Source organism: Ochotona princeps, chromosome 21 (assembly GCF_030435755.1).
Source record: "Ochotona princeps isolate mOchPri1 chromosome 21, mOchPri1.hap1, whole genome shotgun sequence".
In the NCBI taxonomy this organism is placed as follows: Eukaryota; Metazoa; Chordata; class Mammalia; order Lagomorpha; family Ochotonidae; genus Ochotona; species Ochotona princeps.
This window is the reverse complement of record NC_080852.1, coordinates 26,378,708-26,393,871: the sequence shown is the minus strand read 5'-3', so window position 1 is coordinate 26,393,871 and position 15,164 is coordinate 26,378,708. Positions and strand designations below refer to the sequence as shown.

Below are 15,164 nucleotides of genomic sequence, written 5' to 3'. Positions count from 1 at the left end.
AAAAAATTTTATTAGCCACACAGTCTGTTGAATGTCACTTGAAATCAGACTAATGATAAGGGGGAGAATACAGCATTCCTTTCTATACTAGCAAAAAAAGTAGAACATGGAAATGCCTTTTAAATAGATCCCATTCAGGCCTGGAGCAGTAGCCTAGTGGCTAAAGTTCTTGCCTTGAACACGCTGGGATCCCAGATAGGTGCCGGCTCATATCCCAGCGGCCCCACTTCCCATCCAGCTCCCTGCTTGTGGCCTGGGAAAGCAGTCAAGGAAGGCCCAAAGCCTTGGGACCCTGTACCCGCATAGGAGCTGGAGGAGGCGCTGAGCTCCTGGCTCCTGGCTTTGGATTGGCTCAGCTCCAGTCATTGAGGCCTCTTGGGGAGTGAATGAGACAGAAGATCTTCCTCCTCCCTCTCTCTGACTTTGCAATAAAAATAAATCTTTTTTTAAAAAAGTGTGACATTCTGGGCTCAATAAGTGGCACAGTGTGTTAAGTTGCTGACTGACATGCCAACATCTCATATGAGTAGCCACTTCTGACCCAGTTTTTGCTAATGTGCCTGGGAAAGCAGTGGAAGATGGCCCAAGTGCTTGGGTCCCTGCCACCCACACGGAGCTCCTGTCTTTCGCATGGCCCAACACCAGCTGTTACAGCCATCTGGAGAGTGAACCAGTGGACAGAAGATCTCTTTGTGAACACTGCCTTTCAAATAAATCTTTTTTTTTTCTCTGCTTTCACATCTTATTTTTTTTTCAAATAAATCTTAAAACAAAAATTCATTGGTCCCCCAATAGTGTCAAACCCCTCTCTGCTATAGTCTTCCCCATCCAACCCCACTTCCATAGCTGCTCTCAAACACATGGCAGTCATTCTGGATTCCTCTTCTGTCAAACCCCTCTAGAACATCGCAGAGATTTCAACCATGTTACTACCTTCCCATCACTGCTACTCTCACTTCCTGACTGCTCTCCCTGCTGGCCTCCCAACAGTCCCAACACAGCAGTCACAGTGATTCTCCCACAACAGAATCAGAGTGCATGACCTGTTTTAAGTTGTGCAATGGCTCCCAGCTCACTGCGAAAAAAGCCCACTCCTTCCCATGTCCCACAAGATCTGCAGCCCCCACATTCCTTCTGACCTCATCTCTTACCCCTTCCCTGTTGCTTATTATCGCCACTTCAGTCACACTGGCCTCCAAGCTAATCCTCACACACTAAAATGCAACTGCCTAGGCTTTCTGATGTCCATTTTAGCAGGACCTGGGCTTTATTTTTCTCCCTAGCTTAACATTTCTTTACTCTGTTTTGATGACCACAAATCAATCCGTTACTAAGATTAACTCACTGAACTGATGGAGAGGTAGAGGGCCGGTCAGGTTCACAGAGTCCCAGAACACAAGACTCAGCAGGTCACTGATCAGTCTCTAGCAACACCTTGACCTCAGGGTCGGCTTTAAAGGCTTTGTTGTGGTTTATAGGAACTCTAGGCCCTAAGCAAAAAATAACAGCCAACTGCAGATAGCATCCAGAATAATCAGAGCTACCAGCAAAATCTCCAAAAAACTACAACAGCAATTCTACCACCGACCAATCAAAGAGGGGTGACACACAGTGTGGCCTGCAGACCTGCACACACACTTCCCTGCCTCCTCAGTCTGTAGGGTTCTTTACCCTTACTTTCTTCTACCACTCCTGTGTTAGTGACTGCCTTACTGGATTTTGGGCAGAGACCTAGGTTTTGGGGTTCTGCAACACCAGGCCTATTCTCACCTTAGGGTCTTTGTACTAGCCATTCCCTCTGCTAACATTCTGTCCCCGAATACAAGCACAGCTTGATCAAAGTCTCTTTTCAGCAAAGTTTTCCATACCCTCTGAACTGTAATCCCATCTACGCTCCACACTCTCCTTCCAACTCTGTTTCCATCCCTCCATGGTTCGGCTGCCTGTCTTACGTACTACATACTTCACTTACTGCTTATGTGTATTATTTACTAAGATGCATGAGGTAGGGCTTTGTCCATTTTATTATATTGTTCAAAGTGCTCAAAGCAATGTCTGGTACATAGTCGTCACACTAAAACACAGCAGAATCAATGAATGAATACATGCTTATAATTTATAGAACAGATAAATAGCAAGATAAGTGGCTAAAGTCCTTGTCTTGAACGTGCCAGGATTCCATATGGGCGCTGGTTCTAATCCCAGCTGTTCCACTTCTCTTCCCTGCTTGTGGCCCAGGAAAGCAGTAGCGGACAGCCCAAAGCCGTGGGACCCTGCACCCACGTGGGAGACCCTGAAGAGGCTCCTGGCTTCCAATCAGCTAAGCGCCAGCCACTGCAACCACCTGGGGAGTGAACCAGCAGACGGAAGATCTTTCTCTCTGCATCTCCTTCTCTCTGTATATCTGACTTTCCAATAAAAATAAATCTTTATAAAAAATAGAATAAGCATATAAACATGATGAAAAATATTCACATTGGAATTTTTTTAAGATTTATGCATTTGTTCGTTTATTAGAAAGGCAGATATACAGAAAGATACAGAGAGAAAGATCTTGCACCTGCTGGTTTACTCCCCATGTGGCTGCAATAGTGGGAACTGAGCTAACCCATAGCCAGGAGCAAGGAGCTTCTTCTGGGTCTCCCACATAGGTGTGGGTCCCAGGGCTTTAGGCCATCTTCCACTGCTTTCTCAGGCCACAAGCAGGGAGCTGGATGAGAAGTGGAGCTGCCGAGATACAAACCGGCACCCATATGGGATCCTGGCAAATGCAAGCAAGATTTATCCACCAGGTTATTGCACCAGTCCTGGATTTATTTATTTTTATTGCAAAGGCGTATTTACAGAGGGAAGGAGATGCAGTGAGAAAGTTCTGTCCGCTGGTTCACTCTCCAGGACTAGAACTGGTGCCCATATAGGATCCGGGCATATGAAAGACAAGGACTTTAGCTACTAGGCTACCTTGCTGGACATAGGATTTTACATATTATATAATCTTTATATATATATATTAATACAAGTTCACAAAGTTCACAAACTTCTAACCTAGACCTACCAAAACCAGACCAGAGAGATAGGTTTACAAAGAAAAAAATGAAGATCCTAAATCAGTAAATAGTAGCAACATAAATTTATGTGCTTTGACTCAAAAAGACGATTTACAAGTGAATAAAGGAGTTTAAATATACCTAGATAAGAACAGCAACAACAAAAACCTAAGCAAAATATTGGAAAAAAAAAAAAGTTTTTGAAGAACAGGATTAAGGTCTTCTTTATCAATGATACAAAAGAAAAACAAAGGCAGGAAAATGAAGCAAATACAGATCAAAGGACATGCTGATCCAAATTAAGGAGTTACAATGTAAGTATGTTTTTGTTATCTGCTTTAATTCAGAAAACAGCAAACCTAGAGAGTAACAATGAATTAAAAAAAAAAAAAAAACCTGGAAAAGAACGGGCAATTGCAAACAGATGAGAAGGGGAACAAGGTCAGGGTTATCTCAGGAAGAGAAAGGCACCGTCTCCAAAGCAGCTGGAAGCCAATACTCAGTTTACCAGATTCTTCAGTCAGGCAGGCACAGACACACAAACTGAAGATCAGCAGGAATGCACTCTGACAAGTTAAAACGCCAAATTCTGTGGTCAAGATTATCCACCTGGGTTTGATATGTAATCTTTACATACTAAAAGAAAGCACTATTGGTACCTTCATACTTCACATGTAACTGTAAATTACCTCAAAATGTCATAAAAATGGGGTCCAGCACGATATCATACTGGCTAAAGTCCTCGCCTTGAACATGCCGAGATCCCATATAGGTGCCAGTTACAATACCAGCAGCTCCACTTCCCATCCAGCTCCCTGCTTGTGGCCTGGGAAAGCAGTCGAGGACGGCCCAAAGCCTTGGGACCCTGCACCCACATGGGAGACCTGGAAGAGGTTCCTGGTTCCCAGCTTCAGATTGGCACAGCATCGGCCCGTTGCGGCTCACTTGGGGAGTGAAACATCGGATGGAAGATCTTCCTCTCTATCTCTCCTCCTCTCTGTATATCTTTTTAATAAAAATAAATAAATCTTTAAAAAAATTTAAAAATATAAAAAATTTAAAAACCAAATATTTCTTTTTAATTAAACTTGCTAAGCTGGTAATGCTAAATAAAATTCTGACAATAGGATTTACAACATATATCCTGGGAAGGTAGCAGGCAATGTTTTTGGCAAATATGTCTGATTTGTTTTTCACTGTCTGATACAATGCAAGGGAAACATAATAAAGTTACTGAAATTTTAGAACACAATGGTAAGTCACAATCCCAGAAAAAAAGCAACACAAAGCTTGGATTGCACAAATCTGGATTTTGTGAAAACTAATACACGATTTAATTCCAGAAATAAACATCAGTATGGACTAGGAGGAAAAAACACTGAAACAGCTTCAAATCCAAAGAAAAAAACTACAGTAGAGAATCCCCATGGCACAGCAGGGACATTCAGCCCCTGCACCAGAGTGTGTGGTTCAAACCCTGCCTATGCTTGAAATCCAGCTTCCTGATCATGTCTCTGGGAGACAGCAGGTAATGGCCCCAAGCACTTGAACTTTTGCTATTCACAAGACACCTGGCTTCTGCCTGGCCCAGCCCCAGCCCCAGCAACGTGCTGTTGTTGCAGAAGGAGTAAACCAGTGATGAAGAATCCATCTCTCCCTGTCATTTTTCCTCTAAAGTAATTAAACATCTTAAAAAAAAAAACTGTAAGAAAGATAACCAAGGGCCCGGTGTGGTAGCGTAGTGACGAAAGTCTTCGCCTTGCACACACCGGCATTCCAAATGGGTACCGGTTCTAATCCTGACTGCTCCACTTCCCATCCAACTGCCTACGTGTGTCTGGGAAAGTATCTGATGACGGCCCAAAGTCTTGGGACCCTGCACCAGCATGGGAGATCTAGAGGAAGCTCCAAGCTCCTGTTTTACGACTGGTGCAGCTCCGGCCATTGCAGCTGCTCGGGAAGTGAACCAGCAGACAGAAGATCTTCCTCTCTATAAATCTGACTTTCCAATAATAAATATTTTTTAAAAAAAATTTAAAAAAAGAAAGAAAAATAACCAAAACACCATTTTGTCCTCTAAAACATGTAAGGGAAGGAACCTGACGCCGCCTTAAGTTCAAGTCCAGCCTTGCCTTTGCATATGATCCTGCAGGCACTGACATAGATCAGTTATGCGAGTGAGACAATTCTTTCTTCCCTACCCCACCTCCATGGATCGTTTCAGATGGATCCCACTGCCACTTGCCTTTAGGAGGAGAGACATTAGGAAACATTTTTGAGTCACATAGGGCTGCCTACCTCCGCCTGATACACCCCTGAACTAGAAACCACAAGTGTGCACAAAGCCCTAGAACAATTGGAGAGTTCTGACAAAGAGACATGGAAACATAAAAGCTTCTTTTATCCAGGGAAAACATGAAGGATTGTTTAGATGCTGGGTCCTAATCCAGAAGCTGGGGGGAACAACCCTAACCCCAACATCAACACCAGTCAGGCCAGCTGACTGAGAATAAATGGGGAGCAAGAAGGAAAGCAGCCTGGGCAGGTGGCCTGAGATGTGCCAGTCCCTCAAGGGACAGCAACCAGAAAATCCAGGACAAAGAGATTGCGGAGCTTGTGAGTCTCCTACCTGTCTACACTGGATTTCTAGACTGGAAACCTGTGCTTCCCCAAAGCCACTCTTCAAAGATCCTTTTGAAAATGGCTGCATCAACCAACCTAACAAGCAGGAGAGAAGGGGGACCAGAGGACACAATTTTCAATGAAAGATGCGAAGTACCACAAAGGGAATCAAAATGAGAAAGCATGAAAAGATATGAGACACTCAACTGTCCCAAGATTCCTATCTGGAAGAGTCCCTGCTCCTAGTCTGCTTTAACGAGAAGCCAAAGGATGCCTGTGCTGTGAGTACAGGTGAGCCACACCTGGATCAGGTATGTCCCACCCAGCACCTTTACAAATGAATCTAAATATGGGCAAGCCGAGATGTGTAGAAAGATGACACAGATGGTTCTCACTTCAGCAGTATATACTCAAAATAAGGTATCTGAAGTACTGAAACATGGAATGGGGAGTTTCCTGGATTTATTTTCTTCCAATAATTACAAGGAATACCAAAGACAGAAGTTTCTGATAACTCAAAGATGTAAAGGGACAGCACCACACATATTGTCACAGCCTAGGTTTCTGCACAACCAATTAACTCTGATTCTTTTTCTTTATCTCAGTACTACTGGAATGCAACTAAGACAGGGGCAAACTGACAGGCTGAAGCAGAGGGGACTGGGAGATGAGAACCTCAGGAGACTTTTCACCTGAAAAAAAATCTATGATTTTTTTATGATTTTCTTGATCAAAACAACCAGTCTTGTGACTCATCCTAATTTCAATGATCTGTAACACCAGATTTAAAAAGTGAAGGTCATTCTACGTTGGAATGAAAAAATTAACCATTTTGATACTGATAAAAAAACAAAATATCACACCTTAAATCACAAAAAATTACAGATCAAAAACAATCATGTAGACAGACAAAAAAAATTAAAAAGATTTACTTATTTTTATTGGGAAGGTAGGTCAGATTTACAGAGAAGAAAGAGAAAGATCTACCCGTTGGTTCACTCCCCAAGTGGCCAACGGCCAGAGCTGAGCTGATCTGAAGCCAAGAGCTTTTTCCAGGTCTCTCACACGGGTGCAGGGTCCCAAGGCTTTGGGCTGTCCTCTGCTGCTTTCCCAGACACATCCAGGGTACTGGAGGGGAAGTGGAGCAGCCGGGACACAAACCAGCACCCATATGAGATCCCGGCACGCACGAGGTGAAGATTTAGCCATTGAGCCATCACAATGTGGCCCGACACAAAAATTTTTTAAGATGTTCTTTGCAAAACAAATGCAATGATACACAAGTAATGGAATAGGGAATGAAAGGTTGACACCAGAACAATCAATATCTATTATTCATCACACTAACAGAACTGATGAGAAAAATCAAGTAATTGAGTTCCTGCCACCCACAGGAACTCAATTATTTCTCTGCCTCTCAAATAAATAAATCCCTGACAGAAAAAAGTTTAAAAACTCTCAACAATCAGAGGGAAGCTTCCTCATGTGATAAAAGGAATTTATGAAGATTCTATACCTGACATATTTAATGAGGCTTTTGGACATTTCTCATAGAGAAATAAACAAAGACATGCATTCTCACCATTTTCATCAACACTGTCAGTACAATAAACAAAATGAAGGTGTCAATGCTGTGGCATATTGGCTAATACCACCACCTGAAACGCGGGCATCAATGCGGGTGCTGGTTTGAGTAGCAGCTGCTCCCCTTCCTATCCAGCAGCTTGCTAATGGCTTGGGAAAAGCAGTAGGTGGTGGTTCATGTGTTGGGAGACCTGCCACCCACGTGGTAAATCCAGAATAAATTCCTGGTTCCTAGCTTTGGCCTGGTCCAACCCCACCCACTGTGGCCATCTGGAGAATGAACTAGTGCAGGAAAGTCTCTGACTCTCCCTCTGACTTTCAAATAACTAGATATTTTCCTTTAAAAAAAAAAACAAAAAAATGCATAAAGAAATGAAAAATAAACTGTATATGCAGTTAGCATAATGATTTGTATAGAAAATCCTCAGGAATCTACAAAACACTTTGTAAAATTGGCAAGTGAATTTAGTAAGGTCACAGGATTCAAGACCAACATACAAGAATCAGTTACAGCAAGCAACACAAAAATAAAAATTGCAGAACACTCAGAGGGATGATGTCACACAAGTAGGGAGTAGAGAGCCGAGTAGGGAGCTGCAGCAACCTTTTGGCCCCCTGTAACCACTTTGCAGTCAGGCACTCCTTAAGGGTGGGCGTCCATCCTGAGAAATACATGGTTAGATGGTTCTGTCCCTGTGCAAACTCACATTGTGTATGTACTCAAGACATCACAATCGCAGCAGGTGAAATATCTGAAGGGTCCAACATCATCACTGACCAAAGCATTGTTCTGAAATACAAGATTATATTTTAGAATCTATAGTGTGACTGAAAAAACATTTTACAAGGGAGAGTTTGACAAAGTCAGGTAAATTTTGGTAAACTTCAACCCTTTTAAGGGCTATCCAGACCCCATTTTCATGCAGCACTCCACGGTGAGCAGCAGTGGGCATGGCTGCCACTTGGATAAGTTAGGCTACACAATAAGGCTCTCACCTTCCAAATACAAGGGTTATACATTCTGAAGGACAATCTAGCAGCTTGTGACCACACTAAGGGGCAAGAAAAACAGCTCCTGAACACTGGGAACACCAACAGGCTGAAACAGCTTCATGGGAATTTAAGATGACAACTGTGCTTGTTTTTATTTTTTCCCTTTTTGGGAGCCAGACATTTAAGGAAACCTGTAACAGCTCACTGGCTAACCACAGAGAGGCTGGAATAGAAGCCAGATACAAAGCCAGCTGCTTAGCAGCTAAAGTCCTCTCCTAGAACTTTCCAGGATCCTATATGGGCGCCGGTTCTAATCCCGGCAGCCCCACTTTCCATCCACCTCCCTGCTTGTGGCCTGGGAAAGCAACTGAGGACAGGCCAAAGCCTTGAGACCCTGTACCCACGTGGGAGACCTGGAGGAAGTTCCAGGTTCCTTGCTTCAGATCGGCACAGCGCTGGCCGTCCTGGCCAGTTGGGGAGTGAGTTAGCGGACAGAAGATCTTCCTGTCTCTCCTCCTCTCTGTAAATCTGACTTTCGAATAAAAACAAATAAATCTTAAAAAAAAAAAAAAAGCCAGCTGCCTTGCTACTGACCAAGCTCCCTGGGAAAGTGCCTAGCAAAGCAGTGGAAGATGGTACACATACTTGAGCTCCTGCCACTCACAAGGGAGATCTGAATGAAGTTCCAGGCTCCCGACACTGGTCTGGCAGGAACTGGGAAGTTAGTAAGATTTCTCTGTCTCGCCTTCGCTCCATAAATCTGATTGCCTTTCCAATAAAATAAATCTTTTTTTTTTTTTCTTTTGAGGACATCCAGGGCTTTATCTTATAAAAACAGCCATACTGTGGCCCCAAACCCACTCCTCACTGTGCAATTTTTAAATGTTTAAACCTCTAAGAGACCCAGCTAAAAAATAAACAAGCAAAAAAAACCCTAACTATTTAAGAACAAATACGGGGCTCAGCAAGGTGGCCTAGCTGCTGAAATCTTCGCCTTGAACATGCTGGCATCCCATATCGGTGCCAGTTCTGATTCTGGTGGCCCCGCTTCCCTTCCAGCTCCCTGCTTGTGGCCTGGGAAAGCAGTCGAGGACGGCCCAAAGCCTTGGGACCCTGCACCCACATGGAGACCTGGAAGAGGATCCTGGGTTCAGATCAGCTCAGCTCTGGCCATTGCAATCACTTGGGGAGTGAACCATCAAACAGCAGATCTTCCTCTCTGTCTCTCTCTCTGTATACCTGACTTTCCAACAAAAATAAATCTTTAAAAGTTTTTTTTTTTTTAAGAAGAGATCAGATGTAATTTTCTAAATGCTCAAAGTTCCTAATGGAGATGCAATACTGAAATAAATGTTTTCCCACTAAAACTCATTTTTAAAATATTTATTTTTATTGGAAAGGCAGATATACAGAGACAAGGAGAGACAGAGAAGAAAGATCTTCCGTCCGATGATTCACTCCCCAAATGGCCTCAACAGCTGGCACTGAGCCAGTCTGAAGCCAGGAGCTCTTTCAGGTTTCCTACACGGGTGTAGGGTCCCAAAGCTTTGGGTTGTCCTCAACTGCTTTCCCAGGCGACAAGCAGAGAGCTGGATGGGAAGTGGGGCCGCCAGGATTAGAACCAGCACCCATATGGGATCCCGGCGCATACAAGGCGAGGGAGGACTTTAACTACTATGCTATAGAGCCGGGTCCTCAAACGCACTTTTTCTTCTTTTTTTTTTCTCTTTTTGATTTTTTTTTATTATTATTATTATTGGAAAGCCAGATATACAGAGAGGAGGAGAGACAGAGAGGAAGATCTTCCATCCGATGTTTCACTCCCCAAGTGAGCCGCAACGGACCGGTGCGCGCCAATCCGGTGCGCGCCAATCCGAAGCCGGGAACCAGGAACCTCTTCCAGGTCTCCCACGCGGATGCAGGGTCCCAAAGCATTGGGCCGTCCTCCACTGCTTTCCCAGGCCACAAGCAGGGAGCTGGATGGGAAGTGGAGCTGCCGGGATTAGAACCAGCGCCCATATGGGATCCCAGCGCGTTCAAGGCGAGGACTTTAGCTGCTAAGCCACGCTGCCGGGCCCTCAAACGCACTTTTAATGCCTGCTATCTAACTGTAACTTCAAACCAAAACAAAAACATGGAAGACTTGACCTATATCATATTTCATAAAACCATCTATATCTTAGGTTTTCCCACTGGGAATCTATTATTCAAATCCTACTACAGAAAGCTTGGAAGCTGGTGTTGGGACATTGCACATTAAGCCTCCACCTGCAATGCAAACATCCCATATACAAGTCAGATCAAGTCCTGGTTGCTCTATTTCCAATCCTGATGTCTGCTAATTCACCTGGAAAAAGCAACAGAGAATGGCCTAAGGACTTGGGTCCCTAAATCCATATGGGAGATCCAGATGAAGCTCCTGCTTTTGGCCTGACCTAGACACAGCCATTGTGTTCACGTGGGGGAGTGAACTTACGGATCGATGGAAGGTCAACCAACCACCCTTTCTCCACATCCTACAATTCCCCCTCAAATAAGTCTTAAAAGAAGATTTGTATTTAAACACGGTGTCTAAGTACACATCGAGAATGATACAGAATGCCTGTCTGCTTCTTGCCCCAAGTCAGACCTGGTGTACTGTGCAGGCAGACAACAAACACTCCAGTACAGCAGCCCAGGGGGCAGTGAGGCCAAGACCTAACCAAGCAGGGAGCCCAGGAATTCTGCAAGAGTCAAAACTAGCCATTTTAGATAGGAAATAGGTTGGACCACATTCCCCTTGTGATGTATGTAATTATTTTTGTTTCATGGTCACAGTTTTGTCTTGCAGCAAGTTCTACCTGCTCTGCACACTGAGATTGTCCCGTTAAAAGTTAAAGCCAGGTCACCCATGAGAAAGGCATCGAGTGAATAGGGTAGGGTAGCCCTCCAGGCCTAAAGGCAGGGTCGAGGCAGCTAGATGGAGGCCCAGAAAGGGTGTACCTCGAAGCTCCTCAGGGGTGTCTGGCGGGCAGTGCTAATTGGCGGGTTTCCTGCTGCTGCTGTCGCCTCAGGAATTCACTGAGAATTGAATTTCTGGGTTTGTCCTGGGACTTACTGTCTGATGGGAGGAATTTCAATCCTAAAATAAAGCTTATTCTAATGCAAAAAAAAAAAGTTAAAGCCAGGGCTGACACCACAGCACAGCAAACTAAACCTCTGCCTGCAATGGCAGCATCTCATATAGGCACGAGTTAAAAACCCCAGCAGCTCCACTTTCAATTCAGCTCCCTGCTAATAATGGCCTGGAAAGGCAGAAGACAGTCCAAATCATGGGGCTCCTGAGCCCACTTGAGGGACCTGCAGGAAGCTCCTAGATCCTATTTTCTTTTTTTTTTTTTTTAAAGATTTATTCATTTTATTACAGCCAGATATATACAGAGGAGAGACAGAGAGGAAGATCTTCCGTCCGATGATTCACTCCCCAAGTGAGCTGCAACGGGCCGATGCGCGCCGATCTGAAGCCGGGAACCTGGAACCTCTTCCGGGTTTCCCACGTGGGTGCAGGGTCCCAATGCATTGGGCCGTCCTCAACTGCTTTCCCAGGCCACAAGCAGGGAGCTGGATGGGAAGTGGAGCTGCAGGGATTAGAACCGGCGCCCATATGGGATCCCGGGGCTTTCAAGGCGAGGACTTTAGCCGCTAGGCCACGCTGCCGGGCCCGATCCTATTTTCTTAACAGGCCCAACTCCACCTACTGCAACCATCTAGGGAGTGAACCAGCAGATGAAAGATTTGTCTCTCCATTCTCTGTAAATCTGCCTTTCAAATAAAAATAAATCTTTAAAAAAGCAAAAAAAAAAAAAAAAAAAAAAAAAAAAAAGTTAAAGTCAGGGACTGGCATTGTGGAAAAATAGGTTAAGTCTTGGCCTGCAGTGCCAGCATCCCTAACAGGTGCAGCTTCAAGTGGTGGCTGCTTCCCAGCCAGCTTCCTCCTAACATGCCTGGGAAAGCAGAAGATGGTTCAAGTCTCAAGTCCTTGGGCCTCTGCACCACATGGGATACCTGGAACACATTCCAGGCTCCTGGCTGTGGACCAGCCCAGATCTGGCTGCTGTGGCCATTTGAGAACAATCCAGCAAATGGAAGAGCTCAGAGTCTGTCTGCCTCCTCTAAAGAAAGAGAGGAAGAAACAAAGAGAGGGAGGAAAAGAAAAGGAAAAGGAAAGAGAAAGGGAAAGGGCAGGCAGTCACAGGTACAAGCACTTCAGGCAGGGAAGAAAGTGGACATCTATAACCACCAAATCCCCACTGCTACTTGTCCACTCCCTTCCATATCTCTGCTTAACTACAGACTGCTTCCACCTCAAACACATTTAATTCCTCATGGAACAGGCGTCGTGCCAGAGGGGGTTACACTGTCTCTGCAGATGCCCACATCTGGTATCGGAGTGCCCGTTTATATGCCGTTCTCCTGCCTACGATCCAATTTCCTGTTCATGTGCTGAGAAAGGCAGCAGGTAACAGTCCAAGTAATTGGGTACCTGCCACCCATATGGAAGAAATGGATGGAGCTTCAGGATCCTTGTTTTTGGCCTCGCTCAGCCTCTGCTGTGGACATTCCAGGGACTGCAGATGGAAGATCTCTCTCTCTCTCTCTGCCTTTCAAACAAATAAATACCTCTTTTAAAAATAAGACATATAGGGCCCGGCATAGGAGCCCAGTGGCTGAAGTCCTCGTCTTGCATGGATGCCATATGGGTGACAGTTCAAGTCCCAGCTGCTCCACTTCCATTCCAGCATCCTGTTTGTGGCCTGGGAAAGCAGGAGACCCAGAGGAAGCTCCTGGATTCAGATCAGCTCAGCTCTGGCTGCTGTGGCCACTTGGGGAGTGAACCAGCGGATAGGAGATCCTTCTGTCATCTCCTTCTCTATAAAATCTGACTTTCCAATAAAAATAAATCTAATACATATGTATACACACACATATACATATATGGACCAGTATTGTAGCACATGGCACAGATTAGGCTACTTGCTTCCAATTTCACTTTCTGCTACTAATGCACCTAAGGAAAGCAAGAGGCTTCTTACACCAGTGTGTCAGACCAGGATGAAGCTCCTGCCTTTAGCCATTATGGCAATTTGGAGAGTTAACCAAAGGATAACTCCGTCCCTCTGCCTAATTAAAATTAAATCTCTCAAATAAGTAAACCTTTACAAATAAAACTGGTGTACCTTGGAGGCAGCATGGCACAGTGAGTTAAGCATCCTCCAGCATCCAATCAATGCCCATACGAGCCCCGGTTGCTGATTCGAATCCAGCTCCCTGCTAATGCACTCGGATTCCTGCCACGTTGGTGGGAGACCCGGATGGAGTACCAGGCTCTTGGCTTCACTTGGCCTATCTCCAGCTGTTCTGACAACTGAGCTAACCATCAGATAGAACATTTCATCCTCCTTTCTCTGTAACTCTGCCTTTAAGATTTACTTTTATTTGAAAGGCAGAGTTACAGAGACATAGGAAGAGAAATACTTCCATTCACTGGTTTACTCCCCAAATGACCACAGTGGCTGGAGCTGAGCTGACCCAAAGCCAGCAGCCACTATCTTCTTCCAGGTCTCCCACATGGGTGCAGGGTCCCAAGGCTTTAAACCATCTTCTGCTTTCCCAGGCCACAAACAGGGAGCTGCACAGGAACGGGTATCCACATGGGATGCTGGCACTAACAAGGGGAGGATTAGCTTGTTTAGCTACCTCACTGACCCAAAGAGATATTTTTTAAAAACTTACTATGTGTTTACATTTAGTCCTCATCTACCACATACAGGTTCAAAACGTATTTAGAAAAGTCTTTACTGGGGCCTGGACCGGTAGCCTAGTGACTAAAGTCCTTGCTTTGCATGTGCCGGGATTTCTTACAGGCACTAGTTTGTGTCCCAGTGCCCTGCTTCCCATCCAGCTCCCTGCCTGTGGCCTGAGAAAGCAGTTGAGGACGACCCAAAGACTTGGTACCCTGCACCCATGTGGGAGACCTGGAAGAAGTTCCTGGCTCCTGGTTTTGAATCAGCTCAGCTCCAGCCGCTGCTGCCACTTAGGGAGTGAGCCAGAGGACAGAAGATCTGTCTCTCCGCTCTGTGTATCTGACTTTTCACTAAAAATAAATAAATCTTTTTCTTTTAAAGGATTTATTTAGAAAAGTCTGTATGGACAAAAAGATCAACATGTAGAGATCTTCCACTCCACCTCCACGACTCCCACCTTGGGTTTACTTCCCAAATGCTCACAACGGCCAGAGTTGGGCAAAGCTGCAGCCAGGAGCCTGAACTCCATCCAAGTCTCTGACATGGATGTCTGGGACTCTACCTGAGCATCCCAGGGTATGCATTAGGAGAAAGCTGGAATCAGACACAAAGACAAGACTCAAAGCCAGGCATCCCAGTGTCAGTTACAGGCAGTCCAAGAGGCAACTTAAGTGCTATTCAAGCACCTGCCCCTTGTTTTAATTTCAATTTTAATAAAAAAAAAAAAATGTGGAAAAAAAAGTCTTTATGGAGTCAGGTCCAACCAGATGAAACAATTCTTTTTAAATTTGAGATATAACCTCATCTTACTGGTAAGGTAGAGACAAAGTGAGAGAGCATTTCCTTCTGCTGGTTCACTCCCAAATGTTCCAATCATCGCAAGGCTCAGCTATGTGAAACCAAGAACCAGGAACTCCATCTGGCCAGCCACAGAGGGGACAGGGACACAAGCATGTAAACCATCAGCTGATGCCTCCCAGCTGCGCAGCAGCAAGAAGTTCAACTGAAGCACAGGCCTTGGCACCTGACAGCAGCTCATCCGCGCACTGCTTCAATTCCTGATCAATGCTGCTGCCGCAGCTCAAAGGGAGCAGATCCCCCAGGGCTCAGGAATTGTAGGGGTGCCTCATAAAGA

At 45.0% G+C, this 15,164-nt stretch overlaps 1 protein-coding gene across 6 annotated transcripts in view; it reads right to left on the bottom strand.

Annotated features, from left to right (window-relative positions):
- Positions 1 to 15,164, bottom strand: part of IP6K1 (inositol hexakisphosphate kinase 1) — a 35,512-nt gene that overhangs the window by 15,851 nt on the left and 4,497 nt on the right. Inside the window, exon 2 of one of the 6 annotated variants that reach the window (XM_058678868.1) lies at positions 5,677 to 5,765. The exons of 4 other annotated variants lie outside the window; for them this stretch is intronic. The gene's annotated coding sequence lies outside the window, so the exon portion shown is untranslated. Of the gene's footprint in view, positions 1 to 1,345; positions 1,369 to 5,676; positions 5,766 to 15,164 lie in introns of those variants that run through there. One more of the 6 variants, XM_058678870.1, reaches the window with a different exon arrangement.